The sequence below is a fragment of the Cornus florida genome, unplaced genomic scaffold (genome assembly GCF_030987335.1).
Source record: "Cornus florida cultivar Cherokee Brave unplaced genomic scaffold, ASM3098733v1 CherokeeBrave_3.0.0_Hap2_Chr10, whole genome shotgun sequence".
NCBI lineage: Eukaryota > Viridiplantae > Streptophyta > Magnoliopsida > Cornales > Cornaceae > Cornus > Cornus florida.
The window spans coordinates 87,376,385-87,394,544 of NW_026775580.1; positions in this window are offsets into that span (position 1 = coordinate 87,376,385).

Consider the following 18,160-nt stretch of genomic DNA (forward strand, 5'->3'; position numbering starts at 1 on the left):
CCCCGAGTAACCTATCTGAGTTACGGACTATTATAGATGGCCATCTCATCTGCATTACAGTGGAGACATTGGCCATATCTTCTCAGTGCCCACACGTCTACCCTCTCGATCTTCAGTATCCTATTCTGAGGAGGCCTTCTGATGCAGACATGTCAGTTACCCTGACTGGCCATTACAGTGATGGCGAGATATTCGCCACCAGGAGTTATTTGCCCGATGATTTATAGTTCTTTGATTCGGTACTATACCGAAATATATTTATGGCAGGCCATAAGATCTAGCGGCGTTCAGATTTTCTGGTTGCCCTCTACGCCTTCTACACGGGCTATTGGTTTTCTGTTCTGGCACTCTGCTTGAGTGTCAAGATGAGACTCTATTCCAGCTACATCAATAAGGCCAAGCCCGAGCGTACCACCTTTTCTTGCATTTGCCTACCTAATCACTCAGATCGTCAGAGATCAGCATTACCCTTTCCATCCGGTGGAGCATACTGAGTCAGGTGCTTGCCGCTATGGCAAGAAGGATTGGGACAAGAGCTACAATGCTCATATTCAGAGCTTAGAGGATGAGGCAGCCTTGGCAGCTGAGGAGGTAGAGGCAGATGCAGCAGCAGCAGCAGCAGAGCATGATCCAGCAGACCCACAGGTGGCTGCAGATGCACATATGGAGATCAACTTGGAGCAGGAGCCTCCAGCGGAGTCACCGCATCACTCTCTAGCAGGGTCACTAGTACATTCTTAGGAGCAGAGTCAGGATGAGCATTAGTCTCTTGACCCAGTCATCCCTGACGTTCCAGTTTAGACACCCGGCCTAGGAGAGCGTATCCAGACCTTGGAGGACGCGGTAGTCTCTCTCCGGTCAGATGTGGCCTCTTTTAGCATTGACGTGACCACTCTCCATACGGACTTCTTGGCTGCGTTACAGGACTTATCCAAAGATATTCGGGGATCTCGCCCTGCCAGACCGACCTCATCTGCCTGACTTCTTTCTCTCTTTATCATTTTATATATCTGTGATATTTGACTGTTCTTTTGATACTATTATCATATTTGTGCTGCCAGTCTGTTGGCCCGATACTCTGTTGTATCGTACACTATTTTTCATTCTTTCTATTTTATGCATGATATTTTTGGATGTCAAGTTCTTATATTGATATATTTATCTGTGATTGATTTCATTATTAGGTACATCCCTGCGACTTCAGTGAGAGAGTGCTGCCTAAAATTTTTCAGGACCATCTTTATTCCTTTCTCCTTAGCTCATTTATTATCCCACTTACACTTGCATGCCACTGTGCATTGTTATTATCCCCTTTGTTATCTGATCAACTTTTATTCCAGTGCCATCTTTTGAGGACCACAGTCAATCCCAAGTTTGGGGGGTTTATACCACCCACTTTAGATATTTATGTCCCGGCCATTCTTTGCCATAGCTGCACTGGTATACTCTTTCCCTTTGTTCTATTTGCACATTGAGGACACTGTGCCATTTAAGTTTAGGGGTAATAGGTGTTCTTTGCAGTGTTTGTTTTCAATTCAAAATTTTGAGCATGACTTGTGTATTTGAGGGATTTTCTATGATTGGTCCATGGCTAGCTATAATTTTGATCTTTTGAAGACTATATTGCTTAAAATTTAAAAATTGCTTGACTTGAGAGTCCAATACTCCTTGTATGCCTTGTGGATGCCATTTAGGAGTAAATTTTCGAAAGATTGATATCTTGTTTGCATTTGTGGTCTACATCATCCTGATTTTGTGATTGTTTTGAGATTCACTCAAGGATTCTACTAGCACAGGTGCACACTAGCATTCATTTGTGGGGTACATGCTTTGTTGATTATTGAATTGGTTATATCCCAATTGAGCTAGTAGTACATTGAAAGCTTTCATTTTAACAAAAGTGGATAATAATCCATTTTCAATGAGTAGTCGGGATTCTAGCCTCATCAAGCACTGAATTTCTCGCGCCCAAAGGTGGAGGGCCCAAACTCTAGGTTAATAATTGAATACAAAAAAAAAAAAAAAAAAGTTGCAAAAGCAAATAAAAAAGTGAGGACTTCTCCTAAAAGGTGAGAAGTGGAAAATGATTAGATAGAGGTTATTTTGATTTGTAGCCTAGTTAATTTGAGTTAGTAAGTCCTTAAGGGTGTTTAAACACCTAATGCCCTAAAGCCATCTGGTTTGGGAGTCATTTACCTAACGCTCGACCTCATGGATCGCTAGAAAGCTTAATAGATCAACACATTGCACTATGCTTCCATCTTTGATCCTTACAATAGTATTAAAAAAAAAAAAAAAAAAAAAAAAAATTAAGTGAAAAGAATAAGCGCACCTAGATGACTAAAACTTTAATAAAAGGTCAACTATTTGTCTTGATGATCGGTACTAGATTTGTATGCTAGTTTGAGGGTAAGGATGTGATGATTTCTTCAGTTGGCTTAGATAGCAACATATTTGATGCCGGTCCACTCAAAAAGGATTCTAGTGTTGTTTTAATTTGTATGATCATTTTCTTGATGTGTGAAGGACCATACTTGCTTGTTTGATGTTGAAATTTTTGGAGATTACTTGGAAAGGGTTGAAAAATTGCATACTTGAGGTAGTTTTCTCCCAATGCCTGTTTGCAATATTGGTGCCTCTTTTGAGAGAATGAGTTTAATGTTTGTGAGTATCATTTCTAGAAACCCTCATGAGACTTCATTCGTCCACTAAGGGTAACCTAGGGGTTTAAAAGGCTTGTTACATGTGCTAAATGTAATCATGTTCCCTACAAAAGTAGCGTTATTCATTTATTGCTTTCTAGATTCATACTTGTATAGTTGTTCATTTCATTCCTTTACTTTGTAGTTCATTGCTAGGGACTAGCAATATTTAAGTTTGGGGATGTGATGAGCGCTGAAAAGTGCGCATCTAAACCCTTTAAGCTCAAGTATTCTAGGACCTTTATCTATCTTATTTTTCTGTTTTAGGCTAATTTCATGTTATTGCCCTTTTCAGGCTTTTATCCCCAAAATAAGTCAATTCAGCTAAATTAGAGAATAAAAGAAGCAATCTCAAGCCGAATGGAAGAAAGGAGCAAAAAGGAGCAAAGTGGCGAAAAACAGTAAGTTTCAATTGATCAGACCAATCTTCGATCAATCTCACAGTGATCGATCCAGCCTCACCAAGATGAATCAAACCCCTTATCCTTATCCTCAAGAATTTCCATCTTCGATCGATCCAACTTTCCTTTCGATTGATCGAACTTCTTTGATCTTATCCCCACCTACCACTTTTGTCTTTTTCCTAAAATATCCCAAAAATATCTTAGACTTGTCCTATTCTAAAAAAGCAATGCCAAGGTTTGATCGATTTGGCCACACTTTGATCAACTGAACATTCTTCGATCGATCTCATCAGAATTCGATCTATCGAATCTCCTCAAGTTCGAATAAAACAGAGTCTAGCTCATTAAAAGATGGCTCGTGGTGCAATCATTGAAGTGGCCCTAGTGCACGAGACCTGACCATTGGGTGTGACATTAGAGCTACCTATATAGGGATTTTGAGCCATTTTTACACCATATATAAAGAGATCATCATATACAACAATAGAGCAGATGAGAGAGCTTAGAGATTAGAGAGATACACAAACCATTTGGGAGTTAAACCATTAATCTAGGATTTTCATCAAGGAGAAGAAGATCAACCCTACCATTGAGATGGCCCTTGTCAATGAGTGGCTAAACATCTTCTTGGGGCTAGAGCTAGCCCTAAGCATGCCTTCTAGATCTTGATGTTTTGTATTTTGAGGGGATTTATGTTGTAATTCTTGCCTTAACATTTGATTTATATATGAATCTTATTTCTACAATGATTTATGTTGTTTAATGCTTCCAATTGATCATTTCATTCTATTCATATGTCTGTGTATGCTAGAATAGATGTTCATGTATTTATCTCTTGGTTTTGTGATATTGATGTATGTCTATGTTTGTTGATGCTATAAATCTAGAGATTGTCTAGGCATGGTACTTTAATAGAATACTCTTGTAGCTTGTTTGATGGTTCATACTCATTTCTTGATGGATTATGCCTTTACCTTAGTTTAATTAGTTTAATTTGAATGTCCTTAGTTTAGTTGTAGTGTAGTTGCCTTATTTTCTTAGAAAGGAGGACAATCCATGCTTGTTATTTGATGTTCCATGCTTATGAATGTGTTCGCGCGGTTTTTTGGTCTTATGTCGGTCGATGGATTCTTTGCGGGCGTGCCAGAGTATTTGTATAAAACACTTAAAATATTGATTCGAACACCAGCCTATCCCTTTTTCCGATGGCTGACTCTCAGGCGATTGTGTGGGAGAGAGACTAGTAGAACTCCCAGCAAGGTTCTTTTATGCCTTGTTTGTAGCAAGGACTTTTTATCTAGGTGCTAAAAGAAGTAAAAATGCGATGAAAAGTAAAGTAATTTAAATGAACTGGCTGAATTTAAATTGACTTTAAAATAAAGATGACTGAAGTGAAATAAACTGAAAAGTAATGGCGCAATGGAATAGAAAAAACCGAATTAAATTGACATAAATCTGATCAAAGAATTGTCATTTGAATTCGTTGCATAAAACAAAGATTAAATTTGTAAATAGCATAATTAAGCATTGCAAAAGAAGAATAAGTTACTAGAACTTAGTTTCTTCGAATGAAATTTGTCCTTTTGGATAAATGAATTAAAGATAAAGATGACGTTGAGTCATTTGATGAATTTTTGATTCATGGTGATTTGTGGGTGGTGCTGGACAAATTCAAATATAATTATAACACTTCTACTTATAGAAGTTTTATTTAACTTATTTCCTAATTAATTGCTAGAAAATCTCTCATTCCTTACTTCTCTTCACGGCTCAGTAGAAGATGCTTGCCAAAACAACTTTCTTTGATTTAATCGAATGTAAATTGCTAGAACATCGCTAAGTAGTTGCTAAAAAATTGCTAATTTTTAGCAACTTCCTTCCATAGGCTCGGCTTGTGTAATTTCCTTAAATGACCTGAATTACCTTTTGTAGCTTTTGAACTCATACAGCTGTTCCTTCCTTACTGGAATTCCTCCTTCAATTTAATCCCTACTTCATAGGGATTTAGTTATTTATTGTAACTAAATGTCTAGGTCTTTCCTTTTTAATCAATGACCACATTTGAACTCATTCAAATCTCTGTAAATATATTCAGTAACAACCTTATCAATAAGACGGCTGAAATATATTTCCCTAGATTTTCTCCTCTTGTCTCTCTATTGGCCGATTTTCCTTGGAACCATGCTGAACACGTGTCGGCTCTTCACTAGTCCACGTCACTACTAAAGTGGCTACCAAGTTTTGGTGCCAACAAATGCCCCCTGAATTTCAAATGCCTATTGCTTATGATAAAAGGCTTTTGGAATTTTAATCGGCCAAAACTTAAATTTCAAATTTCTGTAAGAAATTCTAACTCCACCTAACCACCTGCCTTAATAGTTATCAGTTCCCAATTAAAGCGGTGATTGGACACATCTACTTTAATCTACCAGTATTTAGCTCTATGTTTACAACCCTAAAATTATTCTTCTTCTCACCCTTAAATCGCTATCTCTGAAATTCCCTTTCTTAAGACTCAATAACCCAAATTCCTTCATTTGACGATCTTTCATGGCTCCTAAGAAAACCAAATCAACCGATTCTACCTCGGCTCCACAACCTTCAGATTCTTCGACTCACGGTAATATCATCGAGAAGTCCCTAAAAAGCCTCTCTTCTTATAAGTATTGTCTTAATACTATCATAGATCTTCGTACTAACCTCAAGGGTCATATCGTCATTCTATCCTTCAGCTGATGTACTTCCATTTCTTCAAACGTTTATTCCTAATGAAAATGGTAGTTTGCCACATTTTCATTTTAGGACATGGTATGTTCCTAATGATGCTCGGATCAATTGGGTCGATCGGGTTAGGGTTGTAAAAGGAGAGACGTAGAAAGCTTGTGGTATTTATGATGTCATTCAACTGAGTAAAACAAATATTGCTCAAGACAGGGCTTTAATGATTGCGGCTATGTTCAACTGGTCGACCACCACCAACTCCTTACACTTGAAGTGTGGTATGATGGCTCCAACCATTCAAGACATATGCTATTTAACCGACCTCAAGCCTTTTGGGATTGATTTGAGCAGCTTATTGGTAGAGGAGGATTCTCCTTTCGTTTTCCTTTCTAAGCAAACTGGAACCAAATCCTCTGAGTCTTCATATGGCAAGTATTTAAATTCTACCATGGACCCTCGTCTTCCTGTAAATGATGCCGAACATATTGTTTTTTTATTGGCCTGGCTGAATAAGTTTCTTCTATGTATGCCGGCCTTTCAAGTTATTAAAGATTACATCCATGTGGCCGTTGCTCTTTCCAGAGGTAAACCCCTTGCTCTAGCCCCTTTAGTGCTTTCCCATTTATACCATGGAATTTATGACTAGCTCACTTCCAACTTTAAACGCTATGGTGGCCCCCTTTGGCTATTTCAAATTTGGTTACAAGTATACTTTCCTGAGTTAGGGCCTATGGTGAGGCCATCGACCAATGACCCATTGCTTTCTATGAGTTATGCATTGGTCGTGCCCAAATCTCACTCATTTGGAAATTGCTTCAATTTCTTCTACTCTGGCTGCGAGCACAGGACCATAAACCAATTCCTTCCATTTTCCCATTGTTCTCAAGCCCCTCGATGACTGACTCTACCTCAAGGATTATCCACAAAGAAGACTACTGATGAACTTTCAGCCATGTGGGATAGTTTTCTTATTTCAAGGGATCTTCATTTCAATACTGGTCCTTTAGGGACAGTGAACACAAAGGTTAGGGTTGAATTCTATAACCCTAGTCAGCTTGCTAGGCAATTTGGCCTAACTCAAATGATTCCCATGCCTCCTTATCTGTCCTTCAACAAAAACTTTCATCGGCGTGTGGTATTCCCGGATAAGTCTTATATTAAAAATGTATCCACTCGGTTTTCTAGTTTGCGAGCTGGATTTAAATTCCAGCCTTTCATCAAGAATCCAGCCTCAAATTCCAGTTTTGACCAATGGTGGTCTTCCTACATTACTTCCACTAGGACGGCTGAGTACCAGTCCCTTGTCATTAAAATCTTGGAATTATTTAAATTCATATTTGTGGCCTTTGAAGGGGCATTTGTAATTACTCAGGTTATTACCCCAAAGAAAGTACCTCAAAAAGATCCTCCCAAAGGTAAGAAACAAACGGCTAAAAAACTTACTTTCTCTCAGCCAACAGATGTTCCAACAAAGATAAATAAAGAGAGAAAAACTAAGGCAAAGGCCACAGCCAACCTTCTCAAAGGTATATTCCTCTTTTATTTTCATACATATATATTTAAAAGTTTTAAGCTAAATTCTCTTACCCTTTTGCAAATTCAGATGATGAAACTTTGTCAGCCTCCTTTAATCCAGAGAACATTAAGCCTCAAGATGATGAAATTTCCTCCAGTCACCCTCCTCAGCCTGCAGCAATTGAATCAGCCATCATCCCTGATGTTCCTCCAGCCCCTCCAGTTGTTGGCAAGGTAAAAGTTTATACTCATTAGCATATGAAGAAAACCATATTGGCCGTATTACTAAAATACTTGGCCAATATTGATACCTAATTCTCAATCATAACTATTATCGGCCGAGACAATCTTTAATAAAATTTCCTTCTTCAAGGAAAAAGAAAGAAATTAACTGCCCATGGGACTCTAAAGAGGACAAAATTTAGCAAGAGTAAGAAACATGAGGTAGAGAAGGATCCAGAAAGCCCTCAACCTATAGAAGACGTGGCTGATGATCTTGTGATTGAACTGGCCGATGACCCCATAATTAATGTGGCTATGATCCTTCTGATCATTCTTCAGATGAAAAAGAGGTAATGATAACTTTTACCTAAGCTTTTAACCTCATCACTTTTGGTAACATCATTGATTTCTCTTTTGTAGCAATCTCCGCTTCTTGACTTGGTATATAACCCAGTTAGGAATTTCAGTCCTTTGAAGGATTTTCATGAACCTATTGAGGTACCCTTAAATGTTTAAGTCACTCTGGTCAAAGCTTCATCTCAACGAGACAGTACAGCTCTTCAGCCAGAGTTTCTTCCACTAGTAGTCAGCCATCAGTCACATTTGGATGCAACTATGGCCGAATCATCCAAAGTATTGACTATCTCATACCTGTAATTTTTCTCATACTTTAAAAATTAAACTTCTAACCTTTTTCCATATTGACAGGTTGTGCATGAAGAAACTCAAGCTATTCCTTCCTTTCCTTTACCAAAAGCTCCTGCTTCTTCCTTTCTGGCCTTGAGTAATTTCTTCAAAGATGTGGTGGCTTCAGTGACTGAGGAAAGAGAGAGTGAATCTTCACGAGTGACTCCAGTTACCTCAGCCAGTGTTCCAATACAAACCATAGAAGAAACCAAAAGAACTTTGGTTGAAATCTTGCAAAGAGATGATGTTGATCTTCCTAAGTTTGAAAGTGAGCTCACGGCTATTCTTACTACACTCAGCCAGTATCCAGACTTCCCAGTCGACCTACAAGCCACCATTGCTACTTTCAAAGGTCAACTACCAGCTTTGGCTGATGAGATTTTTCAAGCCAATGATTCGATCAATCAATTCAACAAAAGCAGTAGTAGGAAGGAAACTCTTGGTAACCAGTTGTTAACTCAAGCTTCCACCTTTGACCGAGTGAACACATAATTCATCAGCCTTGAGGAAAGAGAGAAAGTCCTTCAAAAAGAGATCGACCAGATTTATGCTCGTAAAACCATCTTGTCTGCCGAGGTTGCCACATTGTAGTTTGAAGCTCAAGACCTTGCTCACGAACATACAAGTCTTCGTGACGAATTACCTAGATTAGAAGGATCAAAGAGACAGGCCATGGTTGCTTTTAATCTGTCCTTAGTGATTTGGGCCGATTTCAAGGAGAAATTTGCTAATATGTAAATCTTTTTTAGTGGGACCCCCTTTTGTGGCCATTTTCAATGTATGCACTCAAATGATGTAACTTTTACACTTCAATAATTGAATGGCCTCTTTTATTACAAAAAATCCAATATTTCAGCAAGAATTTTTAAAATTTAAACAACTAAATCAGCCTAATAAATAAGCCAAATTTATTACATAAAGGTACATATGGTCAGCCAAAGGTACTGGCTAACTCTAATTTTCCCTTTCAAAGATTGCTGGCATATACCTCTTAAGGTACTTGCCGTTAATGGGGTAATCATGCAATCGGCCACTAACATACTTTAACCTATATGCCCCTCCACTTAGGACTTGAAGAACTAAGTATGGCTCTTCCTATTTATGGGACCACTTCCCATATTTTCTGTCAACTTTACCCACTGGCAGAACAACTTTCCATACTAAATCCTCTTCAGCAAAAGACTTTGGTTTTACCCTTTTGTTATAGATCCTCATTACCTTCTTTTTTGTAAGCTATGATGTGATCCAAAGCATCCAACCTGACTTCATCCAAGTTTTCCAACTCTGTTAACATTGCTTGAGTGTAATCAGCCGGAGTTAGATTATTTTGCAATGCAACTCTAGCCAATTTAACCTTCATTTCCATAGGCAAAACAGCATCATGTCCATAAGTTAACATATATGGTGTGATTCCTGTTCCTGTTCTTTTTGAATTTCTATAGGCCTATAGAGCCTCAGATAAAGTCTCATACCATCTTCTTGGTTTATCTTTGATCATTTTTTCAATGATCTCTATCAAAATTTTGTTTGAGGACTCAGCCTGATCATTTGTTTGGCGTAGTATGGTGTAGAGGCTGACATATGGATGTTCATATTATGGCCGAATTGTAGCACATCAGTTGCCTTAAAGACTATTGTATTGTCTGAAATAAGTGTTTCTGGGATTCCAAATCTATGGACAATATGTTGTTCCATGAAGTTAATCACTGTTTGTTGATCAACCATTTTACAAGCATTGGCCTCAACCCATTTAACTAAATAATCCGTGGCAACAATCACCTAGTGATGGCCTTCGCCTGATGGTGGATTCACTTTACCAATGAGGTCAAGGCCCCAACCTCTAAACGGCCATGATTTGATTATTGGCTGTAATTCTTTTGCTAGTATGTTTTGAATCGGCCCATGTTTTTGACAGGCCTGACATCATTTTGCATAATCTATGCAATCTTTTCTCATTCTTGGCCAATAGTATCCATACCTTCAAATCAGCCATCTCATTTTAATTCCTGCTTGGTGGGCTCCACAGCTACCTTCATGTACCTCGGCCATAACTTGAAGTGACTCTTCTTTACTTATGCATTGTAGTAGGAGTCCATCTTTAAGGCCTTTTCTGTATAGATCCCCATCAAGAAGTAAAAAGTTGATTACTCTTCTTTTAATACTTCTATCAGCCTTAATGTTTAGATTTTGGAGAAACATTATGAATGGTATCCTCCAATCATCATCGGCCAGATCTTCTATATTAATTACCCAGGAATCGGCCAACATAGTATTTCTTAATTCAGCCGAAGGCAACGATCTTCGTGTTATTTTTATTAACTAATCTTCCATTCTAACTGGTACTCTGATTCTAGAGGCTATTTGGACCATGTTATTAGCCTCCTTATTCTATCCCCTCGGCCAGAACTTAAGTTAAACATTATTAAATTGATTCATCAATGAAGTGGCCAGAGAGTGGAACGGCCTTAATTGCCAACTTAAATATTTGAAATCTTCAGTGATTTGACTAAGTACCAAGTTTGAATCTCCCAAAATCTTTACATCCCCAACAGCCATTTCAATCAAATTTGCTAGGCCGATTATAAGTGCTTCATACTCGACCTGATTATTTGAACATTTAAAATCTAAGAAAAATGAAAATGAAGTCTTTATTCCGGCTAGTGAAATGATAACAATACCTGCCCCCGTTCCATCAGCCGTGCTTGATCCATCAAACATCAATATCCAAGGAGTTAGGAATATGGCTGATGACTCTAATTCATCATATACCTATGGATCAATATCAGTTAAAGGATGATCGGTCGAGAAATCAGCCAAAACCCTTCCTTTAACTGATTTTTTGGGACAAAAATAAAATTGAATTCCATCAAGGCCAATGCCCACTTACCTATTTGGCTAGTGATCAATGGCCTTGATAGCATATATTTAATCATGTTAGTTTGACAAAGAATATAAACATCAACCGGCCGCATATATATTCTTAATTTCATGGCTGAATAATACAAATATAAACAAAGTTTCTTAATTGAAGAATATCTGCATTAAACATCAGTTAGTACTCTGCTTAAATAGTAAATAGCATGTTCCTTTCCAAGTTCATTCTTCTGAGCAAGCATGCTGCCAATTGATTCTTCCGCAGCCGATAAATAAAGTTTCAAAGGCCATTTCTTCCTTGGAGGCATCACTACCAGGGGGTTTGCCAAATACTCTTTTATTTTGTCAAAAGCCTTCTGATGGGATTCATCCCAACGAAATTTCTCATATGACTTCAATTTTAATAAAGGAGAAAAAACATGTACTTGGCCAGCATGGTTAGAAATAAATCTTCTAAGAAAACCTACCTAGACGAGAAACCTTTGCACCAGTTTTTTGTTGGTTGGAGCCATAGCATTTATAATAGCTTTCGCCTTATTCTGATAAACTTCTATGCCTCATTTATGTACCAAAAATCCTAAGAAATTCCCGTCTGATACCCCTAAAAGCACACTTTATTTTCAACTTATGGACTCTCATCATTTCAAAGGCCTTTTTCAAGTGTTCCAAATGCTGTTTTTTGGCTGATTATTTCACAACCACATCATCTATGTAAACTTCCATAAATCGGCCAATCGTATCATGGAAGATTGAATTCATTGCCCTTTGATAAGTAGCCCCTGCATTCTTTAGGCCGAATGGCATTACAATCCACTCAAAAGTACCAATTGACCCTGGACATCTAAAAGCCAGTTTAGGAATATCCTCTTCAGCTATATAGATTTGATTATAACCTGAATGGCCGTCCATAAAAGACAATATTTCATGCTTAGTAACCGAATCAATAAGTTGATTGGCTACTGGCATTGGATATTCATCTTTTGGAGTGGCAATATTTAAATTACGAAAATCTACACAAATCCTAAGCTTGCCATTCTTCTTTATTACATGAACAACATTAGATAACCATTCAATATACCTAACCGTTTGAATAAATCCTGCCTTATGAAGTCTTTCAATTTCTTCCTTAATTTTGAGCATCACTTTCAAGGACATAGATCTGAAATGGTCCCTCTTCATAGGAGACATCTTCATCAATGTCCATATCAAACCCAACTCAAAATGTGAGATGGATCTAACTCGTACTTCTGTAGCATCGATACATGAAAGATATTATGGACTCTGTGCATTTGTGGTGGTAAAACAAGTCTGTAATCTACTTCCCCTACACGATCCAGAATCTCAAAAGGCCCAATGAATAGTGGCGATAACTTGCCACTTTTCCCAAACCTCATCAATCCATTCCGTGGAGAAACTCGAAGAAAAATGTGGTCTCCCACCTCAAAGGATAGCAGTCGTCTTCGCCTATCCGCATAGCTCTTCTGTCGACTTTGAGCTATGAGCAACCTTTGTCTGATCAGCTTAATCTTCTCAGTAGTCTCGAGTACAATGTCGGGTCCTAAGGCGGCTGTCTCGCCCACTTCAGTCTAATAGATTGGAGATCTATAAGGTCTACTATATAACACCTCAAAATGGAGCCATCTCAATGCTCATCTGATAACTATTGTTGTAGGCATACTCAATGAGTGGAAGGTGGTCTTCCCAACTACCTCCCAAATCAAGTACACATGCCCAAAGCATATCCTCCAAGATCTGAATGGTACGCTCCGACTAGCGTCCGTCTGTGGATAGAATGCCGTACTAAGATGCAATGCTGAACCAAACGCTGCTTGAAGTCCTTCCCAGAACTTTGAAGTGAACTTGGCATCCCTATCCGAAACAATGGTTACTGGAACTCCATGCAACCTTACAATCTCTTTCATATATATCACACCAAGTGCCTCTGCATCATTTGTTTCCTTAATAGGCAAGAAGTGAGTTGTCTTGGTCAGTCTATTAATGATGACTAATACAGATTCATTGCCCCTCCAGGACTTAGGAAGACCTGTAACGAAATTCATAGCAATCTGCTCCCATTTCCACTACGCTACAGGCAATGGTTGCAATAAACCGGCTAGTCTCCGATGCTCGGACTTCACCTGTTGATAGGTAAGACATCTAGCTACAAACTGTACAACATCCTTCTTTATTTCATTTCACCAATACTGACGTCTCAAATTGTGATACATTTTTGTACCGCCTGGATGAACTGCAAAACGGAAAGTGTGAAACTCCCGTAGAACGTCCTTGCGACAAACTGTGGGAACAACCAACAAACCCCTAAATCGTAGACCTGCATCTGCATGCAAGGTCCAATCTTTCACTATCTCACCATTGGAAATCAAAGCGTGAATGGCATCCAAATCTAGATCCTGTCTCTGTGACTCAATCACTAGTCCAACAAGAGTAGGCTGAGCTACGAGACTAAACAGGAATGCCGACTTACTGTAAACATCATCATCAATGCAACACAATCCCATTTTTGCCAGATCCTCAAGTATTTTCCATTTTTGAATCACTAAACCAGCCAAAGTCCCACGAGATTTTCGGTTTAAGGCATCAGCCGCAACATTTGCCTTGCCCGGATGATACTGCAAATCAAAGTTATAGTCCTCCAAGAACTCAACCCATCATCTTTATCTGTTGTTCAAGTCCTTTTGGGAGAAAAGGTACTTGAGACTTTTGTGATCCGAGAACACCTCGAATCATTCACCATACAAATAGTGTCTCCAACACTTCAAGGCAAAAACAACTGCCGCTAACTCCAAGTCATAAGTAGGGTAGTTGTACTCGTGAGTCTTCAGCTGTCGAGACCCACAAGCCACTACTTTACCATCCTGCATCAGTATACATCCTAAACCATCACGTGATATGTCGCAATAGATCACATAACCTAAACCACGCTCAGGTATCACTAACACTAGAGCCGTAGTCAACCTTGTCTTCAACTCCTGAAAGGATAACTCACAAGCTTTATTCTAAGTAAACTTAATCCCTTTTTGGGTCAAGCGAGTCATAGGTGGCTGCCAAACAGGATAAATCTTTTACAAATCTCTGCTAGTAACCCGCTAGGCCAAGGAAACTCCGGATCTCAAAAACATTCTTGGGTTGCTCCTAATTTAAAACCGCTTCAATCTTTGATGGATCCACTGACACTTCACCTTTCGAAACAACATGCCCCAAAAATTTTACCTCTTATAGCCAAAACTCACACTTCTCATATTTGGCATATAATCGGTGTTTCCGCAAAATCTGCTACACAATACTCAAATGGACTTCGTGCTCCTCCCGAGTCCGTGAGTATACAAGAATGTCATCCACGAAGACTACCACAAACTGGTCCAACTAATTGTGAAAGACACAGTTCATCAAGTTCATGAATGCCGCTGGCGTATTAGTCAAGCTAAAAGGCATAACAAGGAACTTATAGTGTCCATACCGTGTACAGAACACTATCTTCAGGAAATCCCTATTCCTAACCCACAACTGATAATAGCCAGACCTCAAATCAATCTTGGAGAAACAACTGGCTTCCTTCAACTTGTCAAACAGATCATTTATCCTCGGTAAAGGATACTTGTTCTTGATGGTAGCATGATTCAACTTCCGATAATCAATGCACAACCTCAAAGAACCATCTTTCTTCTTAGCAAACAAGACTAGTGTGCCCCACAGTGACATACTCGGTTGGATGAAATCTTTTATCCTCAAGTCATTAAGCAATTTTTTCAATTCTTCCAACTCGACTGGTGCCATACGATACGGTGCCATAGAAATCGATGCGGTACCAGGCATCAAATCAATAGTGAACTCCACTTCTCGATGTGGAGGCAATTCTGTCAAATCCTCCAGAAACACATCCAGAAAATCACAAACAACCGTAGGATAATCCTTTTCCATAGCATTATCTTCTTCGACTAAAAGACTAGCCAAGAAGTAATCACCTCGACTCCGTCTATAAATTCCATAAAACAATAAAGTGTAGGAATCATTCTGATCTCCCACGAAAAAAAATAATCTCCCTCAAGAGTGCAAACTGTGACTCTACCTCTGAAACAAGCGATCGTAGCACGAAATGAAGCTAACCAATCCATCCCAAGAATGACATCAAAGCTAGTCATCTCCAGGAGGATAAGGTCAAACATAAAAATCCGCCCGGCTATTACAATGGAACAATTCCTCACAACTCGGCTCAAAGACACTGAAACTCCAACTAGCGTATCAACACATAACACCCGATCCATGAAACTGATCTCTAACCCCGATACAAGTGCAAATGATGATGAAATGAAAGAATGAGATGCACTAGAGTCAAACAAAACATGGGCCCAAGAACCAAACACTGGAAAGATACCTCGAAGAACTGATGGTCCAGAAGATGCATCAATCGGTGCAAGTGCAAAGACACATCCCTGCGGTGCCTGTGCCTGAGAACTGCCAACCTGAACACCTGACTACTGCACTGACATAGTAGGAGTATCCCTCCTAGCTAGTTATGAACCCTGAGAAAATATGGCAGGCTGTGGTAATGGCGGTGGTCTAAAACCTAACTGAACTGTAGTCGACTGTAACAGCCTCTACCGTGACCCTCTGCCACTACTGGTGCCTGCTCCCTGACTCTGACAGTCTCGAATCAAATAGCCCTACTGGCCACACCTATAACAAGCTCTCGATGGTGCAGAAACTGTGGTCGAGTTCATAAGACATCTGGACTTGTAATGTCTAGGCTACTGATACTGATAACAAACAACTTCACTCTTATCAGACCCAATTGGCAAAGGAATGGTAGGAGCGGATCGTGCAGACTGCTACCCTTGAAACTGAGATGAACCACCCCTGTTTCTCTTCCATGAACGTCCCTCTGAAGATGATTTAACATTCCTCTTCTGGTTTCACTGTTCCTTTCCTATATTTATGTCTTTAGCTTCCACCTCAAGCATTAAAGCCTTTTTCTATTGCCTCTGAGTACACCTTGAACTACTGAGCCGTCATGAATGACCCCATTTGGTAAGGAAGGCCAAAGACAAACTTCCTTGTCTTGTTAACCTCGTTGCTCACTAATTCAGGAGCAAAGCGAGAGAGTGAAGTGAACTTGTTTTCATACTCTGTTACCGACATGTTGCCTTGGATGAGGCCATTAAACTACTCCCTTAGCTCCCACCTCTTAGCCATTAGAAAATACTTCTCGTAAAATAACTCTTTAAACTTCTCCTAACTCATTGTTTCCACTTTGTACCGGTTAGTGACTGACTTCCACTAAAGCTTGGCATCCTTAGTAAACTTGTAAGTGGCTAGGATGATTTTCACATAATCATCCGTCACATCCATAGAAGTCAATTGGGTTTCCACTTGATCCATGTAGTTGTCCGCTACTATGGGATCTGCACCACCTTCAAACATCATTGGCATTAACTTAGAAAACCCTAAAATCAACTTAAGAAGTTTCTGTGCTGGTGTCTCCTTAACTTGAACTATCGGTTATGGTATCGGTTGCGAAAGAGTAGTAATTGTTGTCCTTAAGGCATTCTACAACAAATGGTTCAATGCTAGTTCCGCCGAACCTTCACCCTCTTCAACGGGTGCTTTAACATCATCATCCCTTCTAGTGGAAACACCTCTTGGGGTAATCAAATCCCTAAGAAGTGTATCCTCCTTATTTTGCTTCGTCGGATTGGAGCTAGAGCTTTCACCAACATCATCCCTTGTCGGCCTAGAGCCAACATCTCTGGGTTCCTTTCGTGGTGGCATCGCACTATAAAACGAGAAAACGGTTCAATGACATGACACTAAAGTCCACTATGGATGACTCAACATGAAATGATGCCATAAAAACACTTAACATGCAAAACTATGCAAGAAACACTTTAGCATAAACACGTAAGCACATAATCAATTAAGCAGTTAAGCATACTTCTTCAAATAATAAAGCACGTAGCAAATAATCACATACGCAATGCAAAAAACTTCCCATGTAACCTTATGTAGGCCTCTACCCGTCGTCATAATGGTTTTCGAACCATCGCTCTGATATCAACTTTATAACGACCTAAACTGGGGGTCTGGATTGCTAATTGGGTCCTTAATCAAACCCGAGGACACACTAGGGATAAATTAGTCACAATATGAAAGGGTAATCTAACCTTAAACTAATCAAATAAGGTTTAAAATAATCATTCTTATTCATTCCATGATAGCCGAGGAGGTTCCACAATCATCGGATATGAATTCCCAAAAGTAATCTTACCCGGTTAAAAGGAAATTCCGACACTGTTCAAATAAAACAATCATAACTCTCAACATGGATGGAATTTGAGGTTGAGGTTGGACTTATTGGAAATCTAACTCAAAATCCTTGAAAATGGACTTAAGATTGACCCTATTTGGGTTCCGAACGAAGAAGTTATAACCATCCAAAGTCAAGCATTCAAAGCTATCAACTAAGGAAGACAAATTGACACGCTGGAGGACTTAAACCGGTTCAAGAATCCTGAACCAATTCAAGATGGGCAGTAAGCCCATACGTGAACCAATTGCACCCCTTAAACCGGTTCAATGGGGCTAAACCGGTTCAAGATGTCCAGAACCTTAAAATCAGCCCAGAAAATGCCTAAAATTGATCTTATGCACTTGGGCACTCCTTTAGTCCCTTGGTGACCTTACTTAAAGTCCAAACCTATCCCAAATCTTCCATTTAATGGTGAAACTAACACAATTAGGTAGCAATGAAATTAAATAAGGCCATACATGAATCCGATACATCATCAAGATTAAGTAAATCCGTCATATATCAAAAATATGTAGCCTTAAGGCCTAACATGGTATTGAAATCAAAATGAGACCACAAAATACAAATGAATGGTCTCAAGACCATTTCCAACGATGTGGAAGATACAAAATGTTCCTTATTATTATTTACAACAAAAAGGGTTAATATACATTTCGAACACAAAAGAGTCCAAGTCCATCGATTTTACTAAGCAAGTGGTGGAATGTCGT